The sequence below is a fragment of the Lagopus leucura genome, unplaced genomic scaffold (assembly GCF_019238085.1).
Source record: "Lagopus leucura isolate 7727_CA_CO unplaced genomic scaffold, USGS_WTPT01 Super-Scaffold_100002, whole genome shotgun sequence".
NCBI classification, from domain to species: Eukaryota; Metazoa; Chordata; class Aves; order Galliformes; family Phasianidae; genus Lagopus; species Lagopus leucura.
The window spans coordinates 23,334,237-23,360,351 of record NW_024962263.1 but is presented as its reverse complement, the minus strand read 5'-3'; the positions used below and the strand labels follow the sequence as shown (position 1 = coordinate 23,360,351).

The 26,115-nt window shown below is 37.4% G+C and overlaps 2 long non-coding RNA genes across 3 annotated transcripts; both read left to right on the top strand.

Moving 5' to 3' along the window:
- Positions 1-5,379: 5,379 nt before the first annotated feature.
- On the top strand, positions 5,380-13,267 carry LOC122179316. 2 transcript variants are annotated; one of them, XR_006178640.1, is made up of 3 exons: positions 5,380-5,475; positions 8,256-8,360; positions 13,226-13,267. It is a non-coding gene; the product is annotated as an uncharacterized LOC122179316 (long non-coding RNA). The 2 variants fall into 2 exon arrangements; XR_006178641.1 differs by having other exon boundaries at positions 8,215-8,360.
- Positions 13,268-22,016: 8,749 nt separating this feature from the next.
- LOC122179241 lies at positions 22,017-25,501 on the top strand. The gene is made up of 2 exons (XR_006178604.1): positions 22,017-22,160; positions 24,990-25,501. It is a non-coding gene; the product is annotated as an uncharacterized LOC122179241 (long non-coding RNA).
- Positions 25,502-26,115: the final 614 nt, after the last annotated feature.

Below are 26,115 nucleotides of genomic sequence, written 5' to 3'. Positions count from 1 at the left end.
AGATTAAAAGAAACAAATCAATGGGAACTGACTAAAAGGAGTTCTACAGTACTCCATTTCACAGAATTTGAAGAACAATTTTCATTTCTAATTCATGTCTTATTAAAATGCTTTTAATTTCCTTCTCTCTCACAAGGAAGAAAAAAATGCATAAACTAGATTTATCAATATGATACAATCAATATGATAACTCTTTTTTCCTTGAAAAATATCCCAAATCATAGTAAAATAGTAAAGTAAAATTTTTCAGCAGTGTGTGGAGACAGGACAAGGGGAAATGGCTGGAAACTGCAGCATAGGAAGTTCCGCACAAACATGCGCAAGAACTTCTTTACAGTGAGGTGACGGAGCACTGGAACAGGCTGCCCAGGGAGGTGGTGGAGTCTCCTTCTCTGGAGATGTTCAAGACCTGCCTGGATGCCTACTTGTGCGACCTGGTGTAGGGAACCTGCTTTGGCAGGGGGGTTGGATTCAATGATCTCTGGAGGTCCCTTCCACCCACTATGATTCTGTGATTCTGTGAAAATAAAGCAAAGAAGAAAACTAGTCTTTTAGGCAAAGGCTTAAAATCAAATCAATTGGATAGTGTACAACCTGCTCTGCCCTGGTGAGATCACATCTGGAATATTGTGTCCAGTTCTGGGCCCCTCAGTTCAGGAAGGACAGGGAATTGCTTGAGAGGGTCCTGCACAGAGCCACAGAGATGATGGAGTGGAGCATTTCCCTTACAAGGTGAGGCTGAGGGAGCTGTGTCTTTTTGGATTGGAGAAGAGGAGACTGAGGGGTGACCTCATTAATACTTATAAATATGTGAAGAGTAAGTGCCAGGAGGGTGGTGCCAGGCTCTTCTCAGTGACTTCCAATAATAGGACAAGGGGCAACAGGTGCAAACTGGAATATAGGGAATTTTACATAAATACTCGAAAAAGAACTTCTTCACAGTAAAGCTAAAAAACACTGCAACAGGCTGCCTGGATTGGTTGCAGGATCACTTCTCTGAAGATATTCAAAGCCCGCCTGGATGCATTCCTGTGTGACCTAATCTAGGGGTCCCTGCTCCAGCAGGAGGATTGGACTAGATGATCTTTCGAGGTCTCTTCCTACCCCTGACATTCTGTGATTTTGTGAAAATGTATGTGTGTGTATCAGACTTCTTGAATTCTCAAGACAAATACTTCTTGTCAAATGCTAGTATTTTCTTTTTTTATTCTAATAATCTGTGAAAAACTTCTTTATGTACTATGCTGATTTCAGCCAAGGGTTCTATAGGATCAGGACAAATGCACAGTTACGAGGTGCATGCAGCTTCATTTTGCTCAGCCATCTTTTCACGGTCAGTCATGACGAGTCATGCTCTGGGCAGACACTGCAAGTATCTGCAAACCAGTGCCTTAGAGCTCTTTTTCTCTCTCTTTTTCTCTCTATTTCTCAGTGGCAATCCTGGTTCATAGATATGGCTGTGCTCATCAGGGCTACTGAAGCATTGTGCGTATCAGTCACAATTTTCTTACTCCCCCTGCTCCTTTACCGTGTTTTCTCTGAAATGCTGATGGACGAAAACTAGGCCAAAATCTGATGGTACAGAGCCATCACACTCCTCATATAGAACATCTGGAGGTGTTCCCTCTGTAGAGCATTCAGTTATAGACTGTTTAGACCAATTTTAAATCAATTCATTCATATCCTGCTGACCATATAAAGTACAACTGAGGCAAAACAGACCCAAAACCATGGCCCATTAATGTAAATATCTGAAAGGTTCTTGTTTTTCATTACAAAGAGGATAAATAAATCAGTACTTGAGAAAAGATATTTTCATAAAATGCCTGTTACAAGCTGAAGAATGATAAAATAAGAAAGCTATTCCTCCTGTAAGTGGGCAGCCTAACAAAAACCTTTCTTTTTCTTCCTTTATATTCTTTCCCATTCCTCCCTCTACCTCTTCTTTCTTCTGCTCATCTAATATCTAACACAGTGCTTTTCAGGCAGCTCTTCCCATGGCTCTCCCTGCACACAAACATTGAATTACAGGTGTGTAGAGGTTGGAAGGGACCCGTGGAGATCATTGAGTTCAACTCCCCTTGCTAAAACAGGTTCCCTACAGTACTTTGCACAGGAAAGCATCCAGTCAGGTTTTGAACATCTCTGTAGAAGGAGACTCCACAAACTCTATGGGTGGATTATGCTCTTGTCTGCAACTGTTGCCCCTTGTTTCATTGCTGGACACTGACAAAAAAAAAAAAAAAACCAGCCTGACCCCACCCACTCAACTACTGTTCATTAGGTATTTATAAGCATTGATAAGATCCCCTCTCAGCCTTTTCCTCTCCAGGCTGAACAGTCCCAGCTCTCTCAGCCTTTCCTCATAAGGGAGATGCTCTACACCCCTCCTCATCCTTGTAGCACTCTGCTGCACCCTCTCTAGAAGTCCCCTGTCTTTCTTGAGTTGAGGAGCCCAGGGAGAGGGCATGGTACTCCAGATGTGGCCTCACCAGGGCAGAGGAGAGGGGGAGGATCACCTCCCTTGATGTGCTGGCCATGTTGTTATGACTTAGACCATTGAGATTTTCCTGGAGTTAATCTGGCCTGTAATAACTATTCCTAGTGCTTTTTATTTCATACAGCTAAATCACATCACACTACCCAAAAATTCATAGTCATCTTCCCTCAATGGGAAACCATCCTCAGTCCTTTACTGAGGACTGCTGAAGAACCTGGCATATCTCTGAAGTGAATTCTGTTTAGAGTAAAAGTTTAATCTAAGAAACCTCTAGAGGTCCTTTTCTGCTGTAATTTTTCTATGATTTTTACAGTGAAGCTTTAACCTAGAGGCCTGCACTGAGTATATGTAATATTAAGAGCATTATGGAAAAAAGCAATGCAGAGGAGGAGGATTGTTAATAGGCTTTGACAACTGCATAGGGATTGCACCAATTGTGCAGTCCTCTCCTTTTCAGTGTATTCAAAAACAGTTTAATTTTCCTAATACTATTGTGCTCCCACCACTGACATAATGATCTGCAGGCTTGTAGTTAGAAAACTGAAGGAGAATAGTGAAAATCTTTGCAGCTGTCGCATTCAGAAAAATTTATCAGTTTATAATTACTGAAGCAAGCAATGTGCCTTTTATCAAAGTATTTTCAGCAGCCTTGAAAGACACATAACCAAAAGAAAAGAGTTTAAGCTTTGAAATAATTTTCCTTAGCCAACCCCTATGTACAGCAGTTGTTTAAGGCAAGAAAACATACTGTTTTTATAAAGCAGATGCTATCAAAACCAAATGAGGATAAAAATGTACTCAGACCAGAGACAGGAAAATGCTAGAACTCCATGTGTTTGAGGCAAGAATTATTCCTATAAAGATAGCAGTATTGCCTTTATGTTGTATTCTTGCATAACTCATTACAAATGCATATAGAACCTTCTTTTTTGTTTTATATAACCTTAGGAACAACTCAGGCAGGCTCAAATCCATCTCGGTGCTAGTAAGTAACAGAAATTAACAGTAATTAACAGATCTCACTGCTGCTTGAAGACTAATTGTGTAACTGTGTAACAGGTAGCTGAAGTTTATAGATGCAATGTATTACGCTCCTTTAAAAGGGCAGTGGGAGGGCTGCAGGGAGAAGTGTGGTTTCTGTGTCTGGATTGTTAAATTGGAATAGGGAAGGAAGGGAAGTAGTGGAATATTCATCTGTTCCCTTGAGGAAGTGAGCAGATAGATTTAGGAAATGTTTTTTTTCATCTTGAAACTGTCAGGAGGAGGTGTAAAGTAAGAATTGGTGAATCTGTAGCATTGGTGTATGCTAAGATATGTCAGGTAAAAGTTGGGACTTGGCACAAGCTCCCTACAGATGCAGAAGGTTAACACAGTACTTGCTGCAACTAGAAATCTGATGAAGCCTGTTAGATTGAGAGCGGGGCTGGAAGGGACTGTGAAAAGACACAGCAGGAAGAAGGAAGTATGTTTGTAAATCTTTCTGTTTGGAGATCTTTTGGTTGGGTTGTTGTATGAGTGTAGCACCCACAAGGACTTTTGGTGGTCATATTAAGGAACTGGTGCAGGCAGAATTGTGTCAGAACCAGTAAAGATAATAAACAGTGCCAATCTCTAACTTAACTATATTCCAGTGGACATGTTTGGTGGGCTGTGTTGTGCCCTACTAGCTGTGTCTTGGCTGTAATGTGCTATGCCATATCCATGGAAACAAGCCAGCATGTCGCTTCTCCCACAAGTTAGGGAGTGACTGAAATTTGTGAGCAGGAATTCTGTCTTTGTCTGACTTTGTCCATGCCCTCAGAGAATGTTATTCAAACCTGTCTGAAGAACAGAATAAATCAATTTTTGCAGGAAAATACATACCCTTGAATCATCCTGCCGTTTCAAACTGAATAAAAGCATCTGTTGTCCACATGAGTTAAATCTGAGCTGTACTGAGTGATGTGAGCATGCAACAGATGTTCTCTCCAAACTCCTGTCTCCAGTACACACATTAGAAAAGTTATTGTGTTTGCATCATCACTTGATAAATAACTAATTTCTCTGTGCAGGCAAGTGGAAAGAACAAACAAAGATTAGATCACTGTTCTATTACAAAGCCACATTATTTAACCTAGCTTTTTTTCTCATCTCCAGGAAAAAAAAAAAGCACACTCTGAAGATGTCACAAGTCTTTGAGTTATTCAGAGTCTGCATCCTCTGAGCAACTGTCTGAGTATGGGATGTGCTACAATAAATCACAGAAAGCGTGCTAAAAACATTTTGGTGCTTGTAATTTCTCAAATCCACTTTAGATTTCTGAAAAAGGCTTCTCTGAGGTTTGAAACTATGGCTGTTTACAAACTCGCAATCTAAAGCTTCAGCCTGCTTCACCTGACAGTCCAGCACTTGGCTGTGCTTCATTCCAGAATGTGACTCCCTCTTGAGCATGCACACATTGGGCCTTGAATGTCATGTCAGTGTAGTGAGCTATTACAGCAGGAATTGCTCTGTACTATCTTAGAATGTTCAGAAATCTAATTGACAGTTTTATGATGAGCATATAATTCTTCAGAGGCAAGTTTATGTAGGTGCCGCCCTCAGAAAAGTTTATTGGACTATAATATAGAAGCACTCGTATTAATATTCCTTGAATACAAAAAGAATTTGCTAATCTTGCTATACTGTGATTGAAAAAAGATTTTTTTGTGGGTAGGTGTGCTGCAACAAGAGTTACAGATGTGAAATAGGAGCCTCTGTGTTAAAAGAACAACAACCTTGTGGCATACATGTGGTTGAGAAAAAAAGTACTACTATAGAGGGTGACCAGAAAGAGTGAAGTCCCAATATTTATCACGGCTGTTTTATATAGCAGTTATTTTGTTTCATCTTCCAGATGTAACTATGCGGTGAGGTAGCCTTGGCTAACAAACTACAACCTACTGGCTCATGCACTGCCACCAGTACTCCAATTGGATGGGAAAATAAAATAACAGGTATGAGAAGCTCTTGGTTCAAGATAAATACTGACATAACTTACTGTTGTATGCAAAACAAGATCAGTTTGGTGATACTAGTTTACTGCCAGTTAAAATAGATTTATCAATGAGAAACAGAGACACACATTTAAAAAACCAAACTTTTCCTCCCTCCTTTCCTAGGCTCAGCTTCACTAATTCAGCCTTTTTTACTCCTGGAGACAAAGGGAAGATAGAGAATGTAAAGACAGTACATAGTGTTATACATAGCCTCTCCTCCTCACATCCTTGATCCAGAATGTGGAGTCAGGATTTTTTTCTTCTGGAACATCTGCTTGTTCTTGTGTGGGTTTCTCATGGGTTACACTACAGGCATCTGCTCCAGCATGGAATAGTGCCACACAGGTGTGCATTAATTTTAGTTGCCTTGCTCTTGGTGTGGAAACTACACCTGCAGGTTGCTTGCCTAATACCAGGTCAGGTCCCAGAATGCTTGAATGCCAGGGGATGAATCTGTTACCAGGCCACAGGCTACCTCTGTGAATGCCTTCTGTGAAAACAAGATGGAGGAAAAATAGTGTATGTTATGGCAAAGAATAAAAAAGAGACTGTTTCTGATCTGCTTAATAGCAAAGGGATTTGTGTGCTGCTAGACCCTCAAAGAATTTCCTTGTAAATTTTAGTTATCGGTGGACTTGAACCAGTAAGAACAGGTAAATGGAGTTCTTAAAAGTTCAAGTGTTAAATACTTTTTCCTAATGAGGCAGTTAGCTGCTCATGGTCTAGCCTCTGGAACTCAAAATGTATAAAGATTACTCTGTGTAGTAATAAATAAATAAATGAGAAATTTGGAAGATTACCTGTATCTCCACACTTAAAGATGACACAAGGTATATGTCACAGTCAAGTATTTAGTGTGATCTCAAATAATCATTGGTGGTTAATACACCATAATGGCAAAGGTTGTGTAACAAATATAGTATTTCTTTACTGGAACAAAGATTTGTTTGATGTAGGTAAAATTGTTGGAATAGCATTCTTAAATTTCTGCAAATTGTTTAATGCAATTTCACCTGCTTTTGTGCTAAAGCAATGTTGTGAGCTGTCAGCCTATGTAATGAAAGTAGTTAAATAAAAACTAATAATAAATGAGAAACAACCATCAAACAATTACTGAGGTGAAATCTTGCAAAGGATGTCCCAGTAGGTTTTTTTGAGTCCCAGCCTTTCCTTTCACAAGCACAATATCTGACAATTCTCTTCCTAGGCACTTGAAATTCCATCTGTAAAAGCAATAATGCTTGAAAACTGCTAGGTCTCCTTTTGAAATATTGCCCATCATTTCACTGCTTTGATATTTGCTATGAACCCAGCTAAACAGGGACATAGGCTGCTTTTATCCATTTGCTTTTATCATAGTTTTATCATCTAGATCTTCTCTCTTCCTGGTATTAACGCTCTTCTCTATTTATAGATAGCAATTGTTCCAGATAAGACTTCATTTTGCAACATTAAGAAAGAACAAGCTTTTTTTGTTGTTGTTTTTGTTTCTGTCTCTTTTAGATTATAAATAGAAACAGACTTTCACTCACTTGGTGAATGAAACTTTACTTCTGGACAGTAGGATCTGCAGTGGGGTGAAAATTGGAGGTTCATGGCTCCATTTTCATCCATTTGCTTTGGAAGAAGATTGAGGCACACATATGAAGTAAAACAGCAATAACCTCCAGCAAAAGCCTCCTAACTTTCAGCAAAATGTAGACAGAAAATGCTATGGGGTGCCCATATCAGCATAGACCTAATTTTGTAGTTCTCTCTACCTGTTCTGTTTTGCTCTGCTGTTTCTCAGTACTGATAGTCAGGAATTTATCTTGTATCCCTGATGGGGTCCCATCAGTATCTTTTATGATACATTTTCCTTTCTTTCCTTGAAATGCTTTCCACAGATATCACAGAATTGTATTTGTTTTTCCTGCCCTCAATCTTCCTGAGGGTTTGTATTTGACCTGTTGCGAATTAGCTGAGATTACAGCTGGTTTTTTTTTATTTATTTCCACAAAGGAACTCCCAGTTCATAGTTTAGATATACAGTATTTTTCAAGTGCATCACCTTGCATATGGTAATACTGATTTCATTCCCATTTTCTTCATTTCAGTCCTTGTGACTGAAATTCTGCTATTGCAGTCCCCCGCAATATGGGATAATGTAATGGATCCCAGTGTAACATACTCAGTACATTTTACTGGCATATGTCTTCCTTAGGTTAATGCTATTACTGAAAATACTGAAAAAAGTCAGTTTCAGAGGTGATAGATAAGAAACTCCACTTATCACCTTCTACTGATATTATTTCAGGTGTACCTCCTATGTTTCTCCCTTTGTTGAACACCTTATCCATCCTGTGAATCCTGTACTGTCTGATAGTCATTTAAATCACTTTTGAAAACCGAGTCCCACAAATGAGACACACATCCATCCTGTACTTATTGTTTCTGAAAAACAGAGAAGGATAAGCCTGACAATGAACATGAAAGGTCTGCCAGCCATTAAGTTGAAATCAGCTGTTTAAGTGTGCAATCTTTGAAATCCTGTTAACTTTTGTCTAATTTGCTTCTGTTTTATCTATCAGTGAATCAGCTCCATAGCTTAAATTCTACTCTGTATTCTAAGATACTCTTTTTTTTTTTTTTTTTTTTTTTTTTTTTTTCTTTGTGTGTTAACTGAGCTATCTTTAAATATAATGATTTCATTTTCAGCTTTTAATGAACATTTTTCTCTACTACATTTTTCATATAAGAGGTTGTTTACATCACATCTAAACTGTCATCCAGCTTTATGAAATTCTGTATCCAGAAACTCACAACAAATTCTAGGACTCCTTCGTGAAGGACACACAAAAGAGGTAGGTAGTAATAACTATTTTTGTTACTGTTTCTTAAAAAATCATTTGTAACTTGTGTTTTTTGACAGTTCAGAGTTATGGTCTTCTTAACCTGCATATAGACAGTGGCCCTTTTAGAGCTGGAACCCTTTAGGTCAAATAAATCGGAAAATATTTTGAGTTCCTTATAATTTTATTTGCTTTTCTCAGAGGTGCAGAAACTGATGAGAGGAACATAGATCATAATCAACATGTGGAACCTGCTGTCAAGACAAAAAATATGAACAAAAACCCAAAGCCTTTGCTAAGATGAGATCTTGATTGAAATCCAAGGCTGTCACTTATCTGTGAATTCATCTTGGCCACGCTCTGATTGTCATTTCATGAAGTCAAAGTAGGTTATGCCACTAATGCTTGGCAAGTACTCTGAGCTTCTCAACCAAACAGAAATAATCCCCTATGGGTTTCTCTCACTGCCCTTTCTACATTCCAGCTATCCAGCAGACACTTTAGGCAGCTCTACATTTTGAAATTACCTCTTAATCAATGAATAAAGCAGGCACTGGGATGCTCGGCTGTCTCACACCTCTTTCTCTAGCGGGTAACATATTTCTTTAGCAATTAACATCACCTCCACAAGACAAAAAAGTCTCAAAGTGATGTCAGTTTTTAGTAGAAACGTCTGAAATAAGCAAATGCACAGAGAAAATGGTATATGAAAATTTTCCCCCAGCACTTTGTTTGTCTGGCATAACCAGATGGAACATAGTCAATTGTGCTTGCCAGTGACCTGCCTCAAATCTTGCTGCAAGTAATGATTTCTCATTACCCCTGGTGAATTTTAATTAGATTTAAAATAACATTATTTCTGCAGCAATATTCCTTTGCATGAGAGAATTCCAGATATCAGCAAAAGTAGAAACCCCTTCTCCCTCACGTAGACAAAAATTGGAAGGAACTGAGTTTGCTTAGTCTGGAGAAGAGGAGGCTTAGGAGAGAAGTTATTGCTCTATTCAGCTCCCTCTAGCAAGGTGGGATTGGCCTTTTCTCCCAGCTAACAGTGACAGGGTGAGAAGGAATGACCTCAAGTTGCACTGGGGAGGTTCAGGTTGGATATTAGGAAACATTTCTTCTGAGAAGAGTGGTGAGGTGTTGGGACAGGCTGACCAGGGATGCAGTAGAGTCACTGTTCCTGGAGGTGTTCAAGGAATGTATAGATGTGGCACTGAGGGATGTGGTTAGTGGGCATGGTGGTGATGGGTTGATTGTCGGACTGGATGATCTTAGAGGTCTTTTTCAACCTTGATGATTCTATGATACTATATTTCTCAACATGTAGTGAGGCAGCACATCTCACGAGTGTTTCAGAACTGTAGCATCTCCAGCAAACGTTGCGTTAGGTAATAGAGATAAAATTGATAAAAAAATGCATGAAATGAAAATGGATCTGGAAATTTTTTCCAACTAGTTTCAGTAGCCACAAGGGTTTTACTATACAGAGTAAGCACTAAAACCCGAAATCTTCTATTGAATTTACCTACCTTCCACATTGGTTGGTTTAGCAATACTTTCTGAGGGGATTATCATATACCAAAGGCACTGGAAAGATATCCCAGAGTTCTTTCTCTTGAAGTAAAAGGTGTGTTCTCTCTCTTGAAGTAAACTGCATGCATCCTCATTCACTTAGATTCCCGTGCATTTAAATTTAAATGTACCAGACTTATTTTTTTTTGCAGTGGATAAAGATGACTTGAGATTGTTTCTTCCAAAATGTAGCCAACACATCTAGCATATTAAATTTAATCTGTTGTCATTGATTCTGGTTCTGTGCCACAACAGCAAAGACATTAGTCTCAAGTTCGGAAAGTTTGAGACAACTGCTTGGTATTGTTTAAAGAGTTTCTCTGAAACAATATTTTTAACTTTATCAATATTATTTTTCTTGCTTCATTTCACAACTGCTATACATTAGAATTGGTTAAATTTATAAGCATTTTCATCTCAAACTAATACACCTAAAGGAGACAGGCAGCCATTTGTCAGCAAAGCAGGAAAGGAAGTATTTTATTTTCTTGCAACTGTATGTCAATGCAAAGTAAAATATGAATTCAACAGGTACCTTCATCTTTCCACTCTCTTGTGTTTCTTCCACAATGTCCATTGCTCTTAGTCTTTCTACTCTTCATTTAAGCTGCGGCATTGACTGTGTAAGACAGAAACCAATAAAAGAAACAGGAGAAGGTTCTGTTCTGAGAAGCCATGCATCTCTGTAGCAGGTAGAACTTTAGAAAACAATTTAGTGCTTACAGAACACTGGAAATTGTGTATGAAATCTACAGTGCCTTCATTATGCTTCTAAATAACAGCACTGCAGAGCTTAGGGGAGAAAAAAAAAAAGGAAAATTGATGCTGTTTTTTCTACTGTATTTTATAAGCCTGTATTGTAAGGTCTTTTAGATGTTGACTATGGAAGGAGCCTGGAAGTACAGCTGAGCTCTGGGGAGAAAAGTGCTGTACTCAAAACCCAAAGTAGAATTTTTGACATTGCATGTAGCTTCCCTGAGGAGCAGGCAGCCTTTTCTATTTCAGAAGACCAGGAGGAATTGCTACATTTTTAGGGAGTGAAAAACCTCCCTCATCTCACATTGATATTTTTTTTTTTGACCACTCTGGCCTAATAAACAAGGGAGATACTTTGAAAATATCAAGGCACTCCAGAGAAATTAGATTTCATGATTTTCAGGGCGTGAACTGTGTTCCTGTTCTGTTTGAGTGGCATCTAACAGAAGAAGGAACCCTTGTTCCTATCCGTGGAAGGAGTACTTGTTAATTAAATACACCCTGTTGCTTAGGTAGTATAATTTCTTTAAAAGTTCAGGGCATATAAATGGCAAGAAGTAATTATTTTAGGAGGATCTGCAGTTTAACTGATTTACAGTTCTGAACACTCAATAAACGCAGTACCACTTTCAAAGATATTGGATTGCTTAGTTGCTCCAGGATTGCTTAGTAGATCCTGCTAGACTTGGGGTCCCAGAAGTAAAAGAGGGACAAAAATAGCAGCTGTGAAGTCTTTGCTTGTAAATTATGTTTGCTGGAGGTTCTTGCCACAACCATGCACAGAATTTATATACAGAATCTAACACAGATGTTGTCTAAGATTGGTGGTCATTGCTGGTGACAACTACACTGCAACTCTGCTTCCCAGAGAGCTAGTTGTGTAGTGCAGCAGGACTCTTGCCTTAAATTGTAACTTTGGGTCTTTTACATGCAAAATAAATAAGGTGATTAAAAAATCACTGTCTTATTGGTCTGAGGATAATATATATGCTTTAAAAAAACAAACCAGTTGTGTTCTCTGCTTACTACAAGTACCAATTGTTCATTACCAAACCCAGCAGCAGGAAAAATCTAAGCACTGTACTTTTCACTGCAGGTGGCTCCAGGAAGGTCATCACTATTGAACAAAGGAACTAGTTTGAGTTCCTTTATCCAGTCGAGCAGCCCCATGTGCATACTTCTTTGAGCATTTTCAGCAGATAATCTGAAGAAGGGAGAACCACAGGCATGTCAGCACTGCTGTCAGTGATTTAGAGCAACAAACACACCTGTGTTCCAGAAATATACACTGAGGTTAACAAGAAGCAGCCAAGTGTATGGATAAAGAGTGAAAGATAGACATCTATATGTACCTGTTCATGACATGGGCCAAGAATGATAGTGTGACTGTTTCACTACAGAACTAGAAGGAAATTGAATGTTGTTACCTACTTTTGCTCATTTCTATGTTAATGAAAAAATGTTTAAACTTATTCCATTGTGCAAAGAGGGTACCACCTCTCTCTCAGAGATGCAATCCTTAAGTGGGCTGACTGACCAGATAGGCAATATGTTCCTCTACTCTAGAAAACAGTCTTAGTCTGCCCTATCTGTATCTTGATTGGATTTACAAAGTGACTATGGAATGTTGAAACATCCAGGTTATTTCTGAGGTATCCAGGGACACTCATGGGCAACATTTCTGCTCCTTTTAATGCTGTTATCATCTTCAGTCCCATCCCGTGCCTGATCCTGCCCTGGATGCACTTCTGTATCCTTTCAGTGATGTGCTACACAACACACTATTTAGCTGAACTTGGTGATCTTGCTTAGTACCAGAGTGTCTGAAGTGGTGATCAGCTGTCTCCAATAAAGCTCTGTAACTGCAGTCTTCCAGGTATTACAGGATTAGTTGGGCCTTATGTTAGACAGGAAGACTCTCAACTGTTTTGATTAATGGAAATTACTTGATGGCTGAACTTGCTGCCTTTGTTGTTTGCTAAATCTCATGGTACGTGCCACCTTCAGAAGTAGGTAGTAAAAATGCATCATCTTTTGGAAACTTCAAGCTGTGAAGAGCAAATAGCTGAACAGGGAATGCTGGGCTGCGATGAATCATACATGACCTTGAGCTAAGCACAGATGCTGATGTATTCAAATGATATTGATGAGACTTTCACTTTGAATGAGGCCCTGGATGTTTAGGTTACTCTGGTGTATATTTGAGGGAATTTGCCATCTTTGTGAGGGTAGCTTCCCAGCATCCTGCTATAGGAATCCCTATATCTGAGCAACAAAAAGGGAATTTATTTAACGTGCTCTTTCATTTCAATTGTCACATAAACCCTATTTTTGTACATATTTTGGTAGCTAGATGGATACCATTATGAATGTGAGGACTTTGCTCAATGTAATCAGTTTATTTATTGCTATTAAAATGAATGTTTTGCTTTAAGTAGCAGTAAGAAAGCATAGTTTTATGCAAAAATACTAAATACATTGATTGTGTTTTCTCTCTTCTGTGCTTTCTTGGTATCTGTACTAAGCCCTTCTGTTTTATGTTCTAGATACCTTTCGAGAAATAAGAAATCAGTGGAAGCTGCAAAGGTAATAAGCAAGAAAATTGAGACAGGAAAAAATCCTGGAATGGTTCCAGTCAGAGATATTCATTTTCATTCCATTTTAGCTGTTCAGAACTTCAAAGTGCAGATATCATATAGTCTGCAGTTCTAATGTGAAAATTCAAGTTACAAGTTTCAGCTCTGGTATTTGAGACAGGTTTTTTTTTTTTTTTTTTTTTTTCATTTGAACATGCCTGTCTAAAATGCAGGAACAGTTTTGTTCAAAAGGATTCAGCTGCACTCCTTGCAAAGCAAACAAATGATTATAGTGGAAACTGTACTAAGTGGGAATACCAGCTAGCAAAGTTAGACTACTTTAGAAATAAACAAGGATGTAATAGATACTTTCTGATTTATCCTTTCCCTTTGTTGTATCCTTTCATGTTTGTGTTGGACGTATTACATTTCAATTTATTTTACATTTCATGCCCAATTTACCTTCAGTCTATCCCTCTTTGAATTTTTTTGCTGAACTTTCAGATTTCAATAGGAAATTTCATTTTGAAGGCATTTGTTGAGGTAGGAAGTTCCTGCTGAGATGCACTGCTACTTTACTATAGTTTTTTCATCTTAGTTCCAACTCTAGGCCACTCAAATTGGTGACATGATGCTATGAATGCTGCCACAAAGAGCTCTCTAATATGTAAATGGCATTTCTCAGGGAAAAGACCATTCCAGCAGAAAACACTATTCATCAGTTCTGAAGGAAAGAAGAAAAGAGGGAAACAACAACAAAAACTCAAAAACCAGCCATGAAAATGATGCAAGTTTGAAAAATTCATTAAATTACAGGTATATGTCCTGTGCAGTGGGGTTCCTTTGTTGAATTCTAAGGAAACAGGAGATTCTACAGGAAGACATACATATCAAGTTTTGATTTTGGCAATGGGAAAAGTGTGGAGAGCCTTCTCTTAGCCAAGATTCCCACATTCTGCATTCTCAATTTTTTTTCTCTGGGTGGCCATATGCCTAATAATCTCCATTCAAGGATATCTCATGAATTCTCCTAGATGGTGTTTGAGTCTGGAATACTCTATGGTCTCCCAGTCACACTCTCCTGAGATCAGAGATGTTAGTTGTCTCAAGTCATACGTCTGTGCTACCAGACAGTTTAGCTTCACAGCTCCCTCTGGAGCTGTGCATGTCTGTTTATTTACATGCATATGTCCAGCCACAGGATCTCTTTAGGAGTGAGTCCATTTTTTCTCTCCAGAAGAATACACAGCTGTGGTTCTAAGATACCTCCCAACCCACAGTAAGGATGAGCAAATTTGATGCTTGTTTCCTTCCCTATGCAGTACTCCAACCTCAACACAGAATAATGAGGCTTTATGCCTCACTGTGCTTTATTGCAGGGCATGTCTAGTGGCTGGCATGTCCCTTCCATCCCAAGCCATTCTGTGATGTTGTGTCCCCAGTTTCCTGTTGGAGAAAAACAATCCTGGTGGGGTACAGCAAATGTTCCACATTGATACTGCTAATAAAGTCATAGGACCATGGAGCAACAGGGAAGCCAAAAAAAAGGACAGATTGAATGCGCAGTCAGCTTCCTAGAGAAGAAGAATCTTCTGAAATTAATACATTTCACATTGTACATATAGTTAAAACCTATGCCTGTAACCAGAAGCCATGGACAAATTCTATTACGTTGGTTATTCCAAACTATGGATTTACTGTTGTCCATCCTTTTGAAAATGTTGGACCTTTTGAAAATGTTAGAAATACTACTTCTCTGAAAGAGTGGTCAGGTGCTGGAATGGGCTATCCAGAGAGGTGGTGGAGTCACTGACCCTGGAGGTGTTCAATGAACATTTGGAAGTTTTGTTGAGGGACATGGTTTAGTGAGAGCTATTGGTGATCGGGGGATGATTGGACTGGGTGATCCTGTAGGTCTTTTCCAATCTTGGAGATTCTACGATTCTATGATTCTGTGAAAAGGCCGTGTTTTGAAGATCTTGAGCTGTGTACCCGAGGAAACAGATAACAGTGGTAACTGAAAGCCCTGCAAAACTTTGATCGAATCCACCACATAGCAAAGTTCTCACAAAGCTATGGATCTTGCAAGAATGAAAACATATGGGTTTTAGACATGTACAAAAATAATATTTCAAGTGACTCATTACAGAGGCTCTTTATGTTTTATCTAATTGCAGGAACTATAATTTTATTCTTTAAGATGGGTTCAGAAAATATTTCTTACTGACAAAATTAAGATCTGAATTTTTCCTGAATATTTTTATCTGTCAAGCAGGTTCCATTATATAAGAATTACTGCTGTCACTGTCATAGATAAGTTAGGCACTGCTTTAGGACTGGGGGAGGTAGGAAATGAAGAATTGTTACACAGATGACAGGACGATACATGTACAATAACCATCTTTAATGCATACTCCACTTTTTCAATTAATAAATAAGATAGTATGTTACTGTTGATTACACATTCTTTGCCTTGGATTCATCTCTCATAATAAGACTGTGTTATGTTCAAAAATATATGCCAACTTATAGAGGAAAAATTAAAAGACTTAGCCAGTAAATCATATCTAATCAAGTATGGTTACCAACATGCCTTCAAAAAGTTTTTGCTTAAGCATATTTTGCCCTTTTTCATTGTTTTACATCACGGAGAGATTGTATGGGTATTTCTCAGCCATTCCTTAGGTCTAGATCATGAAAGAGTGGCTTTATCATATAAAGAGTTTTTAATATTTAGAAATATTTTTTAAGAGTTTCAAAACTTCATGTGAGGATTTCTCAACTTGACCTCTGCATGGGAACTGTTGAGTCATGGCTTGAACACTGATTGATCACCTGAGGCAAGCACTAAGTCAGCCCTGGGAGCACAGGTGAAGGCAATTCTGTGTATCCAGAAGGGGTGGAGCCTGGCTGTACCTCTTAGACCCCATTTAAGGGCTGGCTGCCACTAGGGAAGGTTCTCTTTCTGGAGATCCCTCCTCTGTGTAGTCTTTCCTGCAAACCTAGATCTTTGGATGTAGGTGAGCATTTCTTCCCTGTTTGTTTCTTTTTCTATTTCCACCACGATAATCATTCCACCTGTAACACCAACTGTAACAACCTTATAATAGTTTTGTGGGATACAGTAAGAAAGAATTATGTTTATTTTTCTGTTAACAGAACTATATAAATATATATTGTATATATGCTGTGGATATATTAACTGCATGAAGCTAGGATATTCGGGCTGCAATAACAAAAAGTAGCTATTTAAAATAAACAAGGAATCTTATTTTTCAAGGTAATAAGATCTCACAAATTTCTTAGACTTCTCTGATAACCAGTTTAATCAAATATATATCCTACAGTGTGGCAGTGGAATTGCCAGGTCAGTGCCTGAATCAATGTTTGAAGACAAGGTGAGAAGGTGTGGCTAATCCAGGGAGCTGAGGTGCAAGCAGTGCATCTGAGTGGAAGAGGTAGAGCCTGTGTCTGCCCAATCCTCATCCTCATTTAAGGGTTAACAGCTCAGGGAGCAGTGTATTTTTTTGGTGGAGATTGTATTCTTCTTGAGCTACCATCACTCATGGGAAAGGGTGAACTAACTTTTCTTCCTTGTCATCTTCCATTGCTCCATAGTGCTTTTATCCCTGTAGAAGGCATTGTCATCACTTTCTTTTGCTGCACAAGAATAACATAGTGGTCATTCACTGATACATTTGGGTGGTTCTGTTTGCACAAGTCTTATCAGAGACCATGAGAGCACTAGTGGTAGGGCACAGAATTTTATAGCTAATGATGCTCCTAAATCCAGTTGCAGGTGCTTAATTTAGCAGTTACAATGAATGTGTTAAATGTTCAGCACTTTTGAAAATCAGGTCAGGTAAGTGCCTGATTGTTGTGTACAGCAGCAATTGTTCTGCCAGGAAAGCTTCGCCGATTTAGGTGAAGTTATATTTCCAGGAAATGTGTTTGCTACTAATTGAACTCTCTTAGTTAAAAGCACTGTTCATTCTGTCATGGTTGTCAAGTCACTGGGCTAAGCCTTTACTTAACAAAAGAAAAACTCTACTGTTGGTGGGGATATATTTTCATAGAAGCATTTTTCAGTGGTAGGCATGACTTTTGCAAGGAAGTCACAGTGCAGCAAGCAACCAATTCATTATATAAGGGTGACTGCTTCATAGCAATTTGTTTTGTTCATTGAAATCTGAGCTGCACATCAGTATGCCAGATCAAACTCTAGGTACTTTTTACCTACCATTGTTACCAAAGCAAACATTTCTTCCTCCTTCTTTGGATGGGGATGCCATGTTTTCTCCTGAAATTTTCATTTCCTGTGCCCCCTCTGTTTTCTGGAGTAATGTCTAGCAACATTTGGAACAGGAAATTCTCCCTGATGTTACACAAAATAAAAATGGTGTTAGTTTAGTGTGCGCATTCACCTAGTTCCTAAATAGGGTCTTATTAACACAGAATGGGAGAGAATCCCTCCTCCTGGGCGGCTTAGTATTAAATGTATTGGATCTGAAATGGTGGCTATTCCAATATTTAAATAAATAACAATTAAAAATTGGTTTCATTGGTTTTGGAAGGCTTCCGTTATTTCTTTAGATAACTGTATGAAGTAACACTAGCAACCAGTTTGACAGGAAGGACGCTCGAAGCCCCCACAAATTAATTCTGAAATATAAGGAAAAATTCAGACAGATTAACTTGTTACAGGTACATGCAAATAAACATTCCAAATTCCTGGCTATTACTGTCAGACATCTAATGTTGCTTGTATCAGAACTGAGTAATTGCAGGGAGGGATCAGCCAGTTGTGCTCTGTATGCTAATTGCACACAAACATTCAATATTACTGAAAATCATCTTTGCCGTACCTTTTTTTTTTATATCCTGCTTCTAGTTAACATTTAAAATCAGATTACAAAAAAAAAAAAAAAAAAAAAAAAAAACCACACACAAAAAACATGCATGCATGAAATCTATTTCAAAGCTTGTTGATACATGCTAGGAATCATAGCTTCACTTTTTTTTTTTTTTTTTTTTTTTTTAGAAATACCAATTTGTTGACTCAAATGTAATATAGTACATGTTACAGTTTCAGAGGGGTGAATTCCATCATCTTGGGACTTTTACATTTCTAGCACAATTCTCAAGAATTCACAGAATTCACAATTCTGTGTATCCTTGTTAGATGCCTATCAATGGCAGGTACATTTTTTCGTATTTATTCTGCATATATTTACTTAATAAGAAATAGGGTATATTTGTGATAGATTTTTGTATAATATTTGTAGTGCATGTGATCATCTACTCAGAATTATTTTTACATAGCTTAGCACATTTAACACAAGATCACATTTTTTGAAAAAATTCACAGTTGCAAGCCTTTTATAAAAAATACAGAATATAAAACAAGTATTTTACTCAAAAAGATCATTCTCTCATGCACTGCACTTCTGCTAGGAACATGGCAAACTATTACAAAATAAAGCACTGTCAGATACAGTAGTTAAGGAGTCATTACCAGGAAAAAAAAAATGCACAGGATTCTTCTTTTTTTTTTATCTACAAAAGATTAAAGGAGAACTTCCTGTAAATCAGGACTGATTCTGATGAGGTGATATGATGCTTTTATTTCAATGGTTATAATCCATTTACCACCATATAAAGTTTTCAAATACATATCTACTTTCATTAATGGTTTTAGATTTTCAGTATTTTGGCCAACCAAACCTAGTAGAAAACTTCAAGATATGAAGACAAGTTATACTACAGTAGATTACATAAAGTAATCAAAGATAAATTTTCAAGTTTTTGTTTATTGGGAAACAAGAAAAATAGGTTTTATAGTATCATGCATCATTCATAGTTCATAGAATCATTTGGGTTGGAAGGGACTTTTGAAGTTCATCTAGTCCAACTCCCCTACAATGAAAAAGGGACAGCTACAAATAGATCTGGTTGCTCAGTGCCCTCTTCAGCCTGATCTCGAATGTCTTCTACTGTCTGTGTGATTTCTTCTTGCCCTCCAGTTTAACCAGCAGGTTCTGGTTCAGCCATGATGGACTCTTGCCTTCCTTTCTCAACTTCCTACACCTGGGAATGGAGACCTCTTATGTCCTAAGGAATCTTTCTTAAAGATCTGCCAGCTCTTCTCCTCTCCGCTGTCCTTGAGAGCAGATTCCCGGGGGATTTTGTTGCCTAACTTCCTGAAGAGATGTCTCATTGTCATAAGATTTCAAGTGTGCTGCAGTGTTGCCAACACATTTCAGGATACCAGGTTGAAGGCCCCTGCTAGCACCCTGTCCCTTAGACCTAGCTATGCCTTCCCACAGCTTATCATGGGCAGGTTCTCTATTACCTCCCTTCCCCTTCAAACTCAGTTTAAAGTCCTGCCAATGAGCTCTGCCAGTTTTTCCCCACAGACTCTCTTCCCACTTAGAGAAAAGTGAAACGCAACCCATCTGGTGCTGACAAACCCAGCGCAATGTAGGCCTTTTCATTGTCAACATTACTAATGTTTTGTCATTGGTACCAGCCAAGTGTTTACAGATTGGACCCTTCTGTTCGTTTCACTGTCCTTACCCAGTACAAGATGCAGAGAAAATGACCAGTGCCCTTGGTAATTTCATAGGCTACCATTTATTCAAACTATATGCTGAAAAAATACTTTGACATTTTGCACTCCAGAAAGCGTAGATGGGTACAAGAGAGTGGGTGGGAAAGAAAACTTGGTAAGGAACTTTCATTCTTCCTCCAAATTCCACAGACAATGTTGCATTTGTGAAAGAAACACTGATGTGTTTAATAGCCTTTAATAGTGAAATACATAGTCATTACTCACTAAGATAAGGTCTACTTCTCTTTACTGTAAGCTGTCCTAATAATTAATAACTTGTTTTCTCAAGGCAATACTACTTATTTTTATGGGGAAAATGAAGAAAGGAAAAGAGGGAATTGAATGTCTCTAAGAGTTGTGCATATTTACCGTGTCTCTCTATTGTGAACATTAGGTAGAACTGAAACAGTAGAGTGTATATTCATATTTGTAGCACTAAAATGTGTTTTTTTTCAAAATTTTCTGGGTGAAGTAGTTTTTTGATTCCCTCTTTTCAATTCAGAACAGAGTTGTTTTTTTCTCTGTACAGTTTCTTATTAAAAATATTAAGTAACCCATCACATTTTACAAGGCCTTATGTAACCAGGCATCCTTATGAATGATTATAGAATGGGAAGAAAAAAAAAATACAGAGGATGGCCAGATTTGATGCATTATATATTGAATATTCTACAAGATATTCAATGACCATTTTATTTGGAGGTATAGCAGGACAATACATTTAAAAATTTTGACATACCTGAGTTCATGTTGTTTCCAAGAAAAAGATTTCACGAGAGGAAGGGAATATTTTAGATATTACTATTGGAATGATCTTGTGGATCTTTTCCTCGTTTTAGTGGTTGTTGTTTTTCTTGGCCTGTGTATGCTGTGAAAAAAATCTGTCATTTCCTGATGTGTGTGGGATACAAGTGACAGAACAGAGTTAGACAAGTCAGGTAGCAGAAAAAAAAAAAAAAAAAAAAAAAAAAAAGAGTTCTGGCATATTTCTCCTAGATGTGCCTAGAGTTGGGGAAAACAAGCTATTTAAAAATTAACTTCCTGTAACTTCATTCTGTGTGGGAAATGAGTTTCTGCAGTGTTTCTCTGTAACAATAATATGATTCAATGCTCATAATTACTTAAATTTCATTGATTTTTATTAGTATAACTTTTGAGCAACCAATAGTTCCACGTGGTATCTTGTATTCTAGCATTTAGATGACTTTTTTATTTTTTTAACCAATAAATTCCAAGAGGAACAATCATGAGATCATATCAATATCAGTGTGAATACAGGAAGTAGTACTTCAGTTGTTCTCCTGCAACTCTGACACCCAGAGGTGTCCCTTAGAGAGGATTCCCATCCACCCTTATTTCCAGGCCATTTCACCTAGTCATTAGGTTGATCTTTGCACTGACCAGTGCTTGGCCAGCCTTTTCTATTTCCTTACCCCATTATTCCACGCTTGTTCCTCTCCAAACTTGGGCTGACGCTCTCCTGAGATAGTGCTCAGAGGAAGCCAGGCAGGGCATCCTTTCCTCTGAGTCCTTTATTCTGATTTCCATTTTATCCTATGCTCATCATGGCTTGTGAAGATGAGTTTCTGGTGGCTGATGGCTTTTGGAGAGGGCTTGTGAGGTGCTGGTGCAGGAATTACTTGGCCCCCCCCCACCCACCATTGTCCCTCTGTATTCCTCTGTGGGTGGGAAAATGAGTTTTATCATGTAATCTAACATTCCAGATTTGCATTAATATGTAGTGCTCCTTTTCCTCCAGAATGCAGGACAAACAGTAGCCTTAATTTACACCTGAAATAGAAATATCCAGATGAAATTGTATTGGGCCTTTAGCACAATGAGATAACGTGTTTCAGAATAATCATCATCAAGTTGCTACACTGAATTTAATAATATTCTTATTATTTGAAAATGGAGCAAAAAAGGAAAAAAAAAATAATCTTGTTTCTTTAAATGCTTGTTTGAAGTAACAGAACAAAAACACCCATAAAAATTGCAATGTCTTTTCTTCTTGACTTGTCCAGCCCTTTTTCTTTTGAATTAGCTTCACAATGCTTAAAAAAAAAAAAAAAAAAAAAAAAAAACAACAAAAAAACACCACGCAAAACCCACCAACTTTTCCTAAAGTGTATTCCCTTTTTATTTAGGTTGTATTTCTGACCTATTTACAATGGTTTGGAATTCTGTAGTGACTCCAAATAAAAAGGATGACACACAGAGACAACAGTTCCTGGAGGACAGAAAGCTGAGGTGGCAAATAAGAGACAAAAAGAGAATGTGAAAAAGAAGAGAATGGTAAGTCTTGCTCACGCACCAGGGATATAACTGTAAACATTAAAAAAAAAAAAAAAAAAAGAAAAGCTTATTTCAAGAGTAGTAGTTAACACTGAAGTTAACATTTTAATTCCTGTGGATTTGTAGTTATACTTTCTACTATATTTACTCTTTTGCCCACACTTCTCAATCCCTCATCTATGCTTTCTTTTTTTATCTATTTTGAAAGCTTTTATTGTGTTTTAACCTTACCAGCAACTTGCTTTCTAACATCTTATAACAGTTAAAAACAGCTATTGTGTAGACTACAGTATGATTCTGTAGTATACAGATAATGTAATCACTTTGATGAAGAAATTGTCCAGAGCTAATTGTCTTTTCAGTCAACGAAGTACAGGAACTAATATTGAATGAAATTACTGCACAACAACTCTGTTCTTTCCTGGCCAGATCTCCAAAAAGAGTGGAAGTAAAGAAGTGTTATCTGTGTGCAAGAGGTGTCATCAGAGTACTGTTAATGGCCCTAAACAAAGCTTTGTTTCTTATTCTTTTCAAAATGTTGCATCATACATCAAAGTGCAAAGGCAATTCCACTGAAAACCTTACAAATGCTCAGAGAAGATCAAGATTGGTGCCTTCTGAAGAGTACTCTAAGACATGACAAATTTATGTATTAAAAAAAAAAAAAAAAAACAGCAATAGATATTGGGGTTCTTTGACACAGTAGAGGAATGCTATATTGACATCGGACAGCAGCTAAGTGCTCAGCTAGCTGAACTTTTTAAAGCGCAGTTGCAAGTGAAAAATAAAACTTTATCTGCTATATTTTCAGCTCAGTAGGTGTTTAAAACTCTTCACTGTCTGTAGCAGCACAACATCCATGTAAATTGCTGTCTTAGTGGGTTAGAATAGCTCACATTTCCTTCTCTGAAAAAAATACAGACAGTTTCAACATTTGAAACATCAGTTTTGCTTCAAATGTTTAATATTTTTTGTTCGTTCAACTTACAGAGTTTGGATAGAAATCTGAACTGTGAATCTTACGCAATTATGTTTAGACCTTTTTAAATATTTTAAACTCATATTGCTTTTTCTTAGGTAATTAAAAGGTCCTGTGGGGAATTTCTACACTATTTAGATTTAACTGCTTTTCCTTCTTTATGTGAGATAATTACATTTTTTTCCTTTTAGCTTTTAATGCCTTTCATTCATTTCAAGTTTCTTCATGATCATTATCACCATAGTTAAGTGATGGAAGTGGTCATCTTAATAAATATCCAGTGTTAGATACAGTCCATCTAATCTATCTGTAATCCAAGGGGAAGCTTTTTTCTGACAGAATAATAATATACTGGCAATCCCTCCAAGGCCTTCATACATTCAGAAGTAAAACAAAACTTGCAAACAGATGCACTGTAGAAGTTTTGCTGAGTGTAATGAAGAAAATGATAGAATGAATTTTTCCTTCTTACAACTTGAAACATCCTTAATCCTTATACTCACAGTGAAATCATGCATGTATGTTACTGGATGTGTCCTTGATAAAGTTTTCAGTATGCAAGAAGATTCAAGTTCCAACCTACAGATAGAAGTTTCGGTATATAAAATAATTATAATAAAAGATTTTGTTCAGGCATGATCACTTGCAGCTACCTTTCTTATTCAGCTTGTGACAAACCAAAATATATTTTCCTTCTGGGCAACAATATGGCCCTAGGCTTTAGATGGAGAATAAAAGAACTTTTTGTTTTCAGTTTGGCAAATGTGTTATGTAAATGAATTTTGAGTGTTAACATATTCAACAGCATCTGAGGGCCAGCATGATAAATATGACAAGGGCAGTTCTTGCCTTCACACTTACCTTAGTTACCATGGTTTGCACGAAGATCTTACTAGCACAAGCCGTGTAGTACTCTGTTACATGCAGTGAAGTTGAAGAAGTGCTACATATCACATTGTCATTTTGGCAGGGATCTAGTCCCCATTGCAACAGCTTGCTGTGATGCCATACAAACACCAAAAGCAATACAGGAGCTCATTCTCCCCCGTCTTATCAGTAGACGTTTCTGACTTCAAAGAATAATGTCTAATTTTGGATGGTTCCAGTAGCAGAAAACTATTTTACTGTGAAGATTTTATCTTCGTGATGGCTTTTGGACCAAGTCTAAAATCCTGATAGAATGGGCAACAGTACTCAGCCCATCTACAGTGAAATTTGTTTGGGACCCCACTAAGCTATTAATAACAAAGCTTCAAATTACAAAAGGGAATAAATGATGAGAAATACAAGAAATCAGTATACCTTTACTGTAGTCTCTTTATAACCCTTATTTAGATGTAGTAATTGTCAATAATTATGAAAGCACATCTACAAGTTCAAGTATTATAAAAGCTGTCTTAAACTGTTTAAATATTGAGTTTGCTAACATTCTTATAGGAAGACAGAGGGGTTGTTCATTTCTTTTTTTTTTTTTTTTTTTAGTTAGTTAGTATAAATCAGAAAACTCTGTTGGTATCACTTCATTTATACTTGGATCGTTCTCTTTGTTACTATAAGATCCCCAAAAAGGCTGCAACTTCTTATAATTAAAATGGGTGTTCTTCTTGTTTTAACTCTGACTTAGGGAGTAGATTTTTGCTTTAAAAATATTACATCTACTCTGCTTAACTTGTGTTATATATGTATGATCATATTAGAAAAAATATGGTTCTAGTTAAGATTTTCGTTCTTCTTACTATATTTCTGACAGCAATTTTAGAAATTAGAGTACTTATAACCTCAATTCTAAATGTTTCTTATGGTGTTTTCATAAAAAAATTATATTTTCATAGAAATCTTTTCACTTCCAGGATTTTTCCTCCAAAGAAATCTAATTCTAGAGATGAAAGAATGAAATTCACAGACTTATTGTCCCAGAACCAACAAAAGAAATAATCCCAAGGTCTGAACACATGGAAGACAACTAAAAGGAAATAAATCTTGTTTTTAACATAATACAAACATGAAAAGACAGAAGAATGGGCTCCAATCAAAAAAGGCTGCACCATGTAACTGATGGCCATCTCTGCAAACTGTATTTCATTATTCCCCATGAAAGCTTCCTCTGATTAAGTATTGGTTGGAGTCTTCAGCACTGGCTTAATAGCACTGTAGTGAATAATATACATAAGATATGTAAAAGCTGATTCAATACAAAGCCATTTAAGGACTCATTTTTGAAATTCCTCAAGGCAGTAAGATGGTCACTGACTTCATAATGGATTGTCCTGCGCTCATCAACAAGCAAAGATTACTCAGCCAGATAGAGGCCTCAGGATAATCTGTATAACAAAAACTGAATAAAATTCCATATGTAAAAGAATATCAGAATTGATTCTTCAGATCTATAATGGAAATGAAACTCTTTCTTGAAGGTTTGCTAGCTTAACAATTTTGCCACTCCTTATTTCTTTAACTGTAGTGCACAAATGTTTTGTATTATTATTATTTTACTGTTCTGTCTTTTTTCTGGGTCATGCATTTCATTATTTCCCAGCATTTTAGCTCATTTCTGCCTGCTGTACTTATGTAAGGAAATAAAACTTGTGCCACACATCAAGGGCAGAACTGAATGTATCCTTTCTCTAGTTATGACTAGAGGATTCCCATAATCAAAACACTTGTGGCTATTTTAGCATCTGCATCCATCCCAGCTCCTACACAAGGGCAAAGTAAATCATATTATACAAGAGCAACAAAATAAATTCTTTGAGTTAAGGGCATATGACTCTTACCAGAAGTATAGCCTGAAGCAGAATAATGTTCACAAGTTCCTGGAACACACAGAATCTAAAAGAGACAAAGCAGGCAAGAGGAAAAAACAACAGTGTCAACAAAATGAATACCTTCAGGGAAAACAGGGAAGTTTGTGTGTCTTCCAGTTTCTGAGTGGGCTTGAGCAAGTGGACCAGTAGCATGAGCTGTCATGGGACCAGA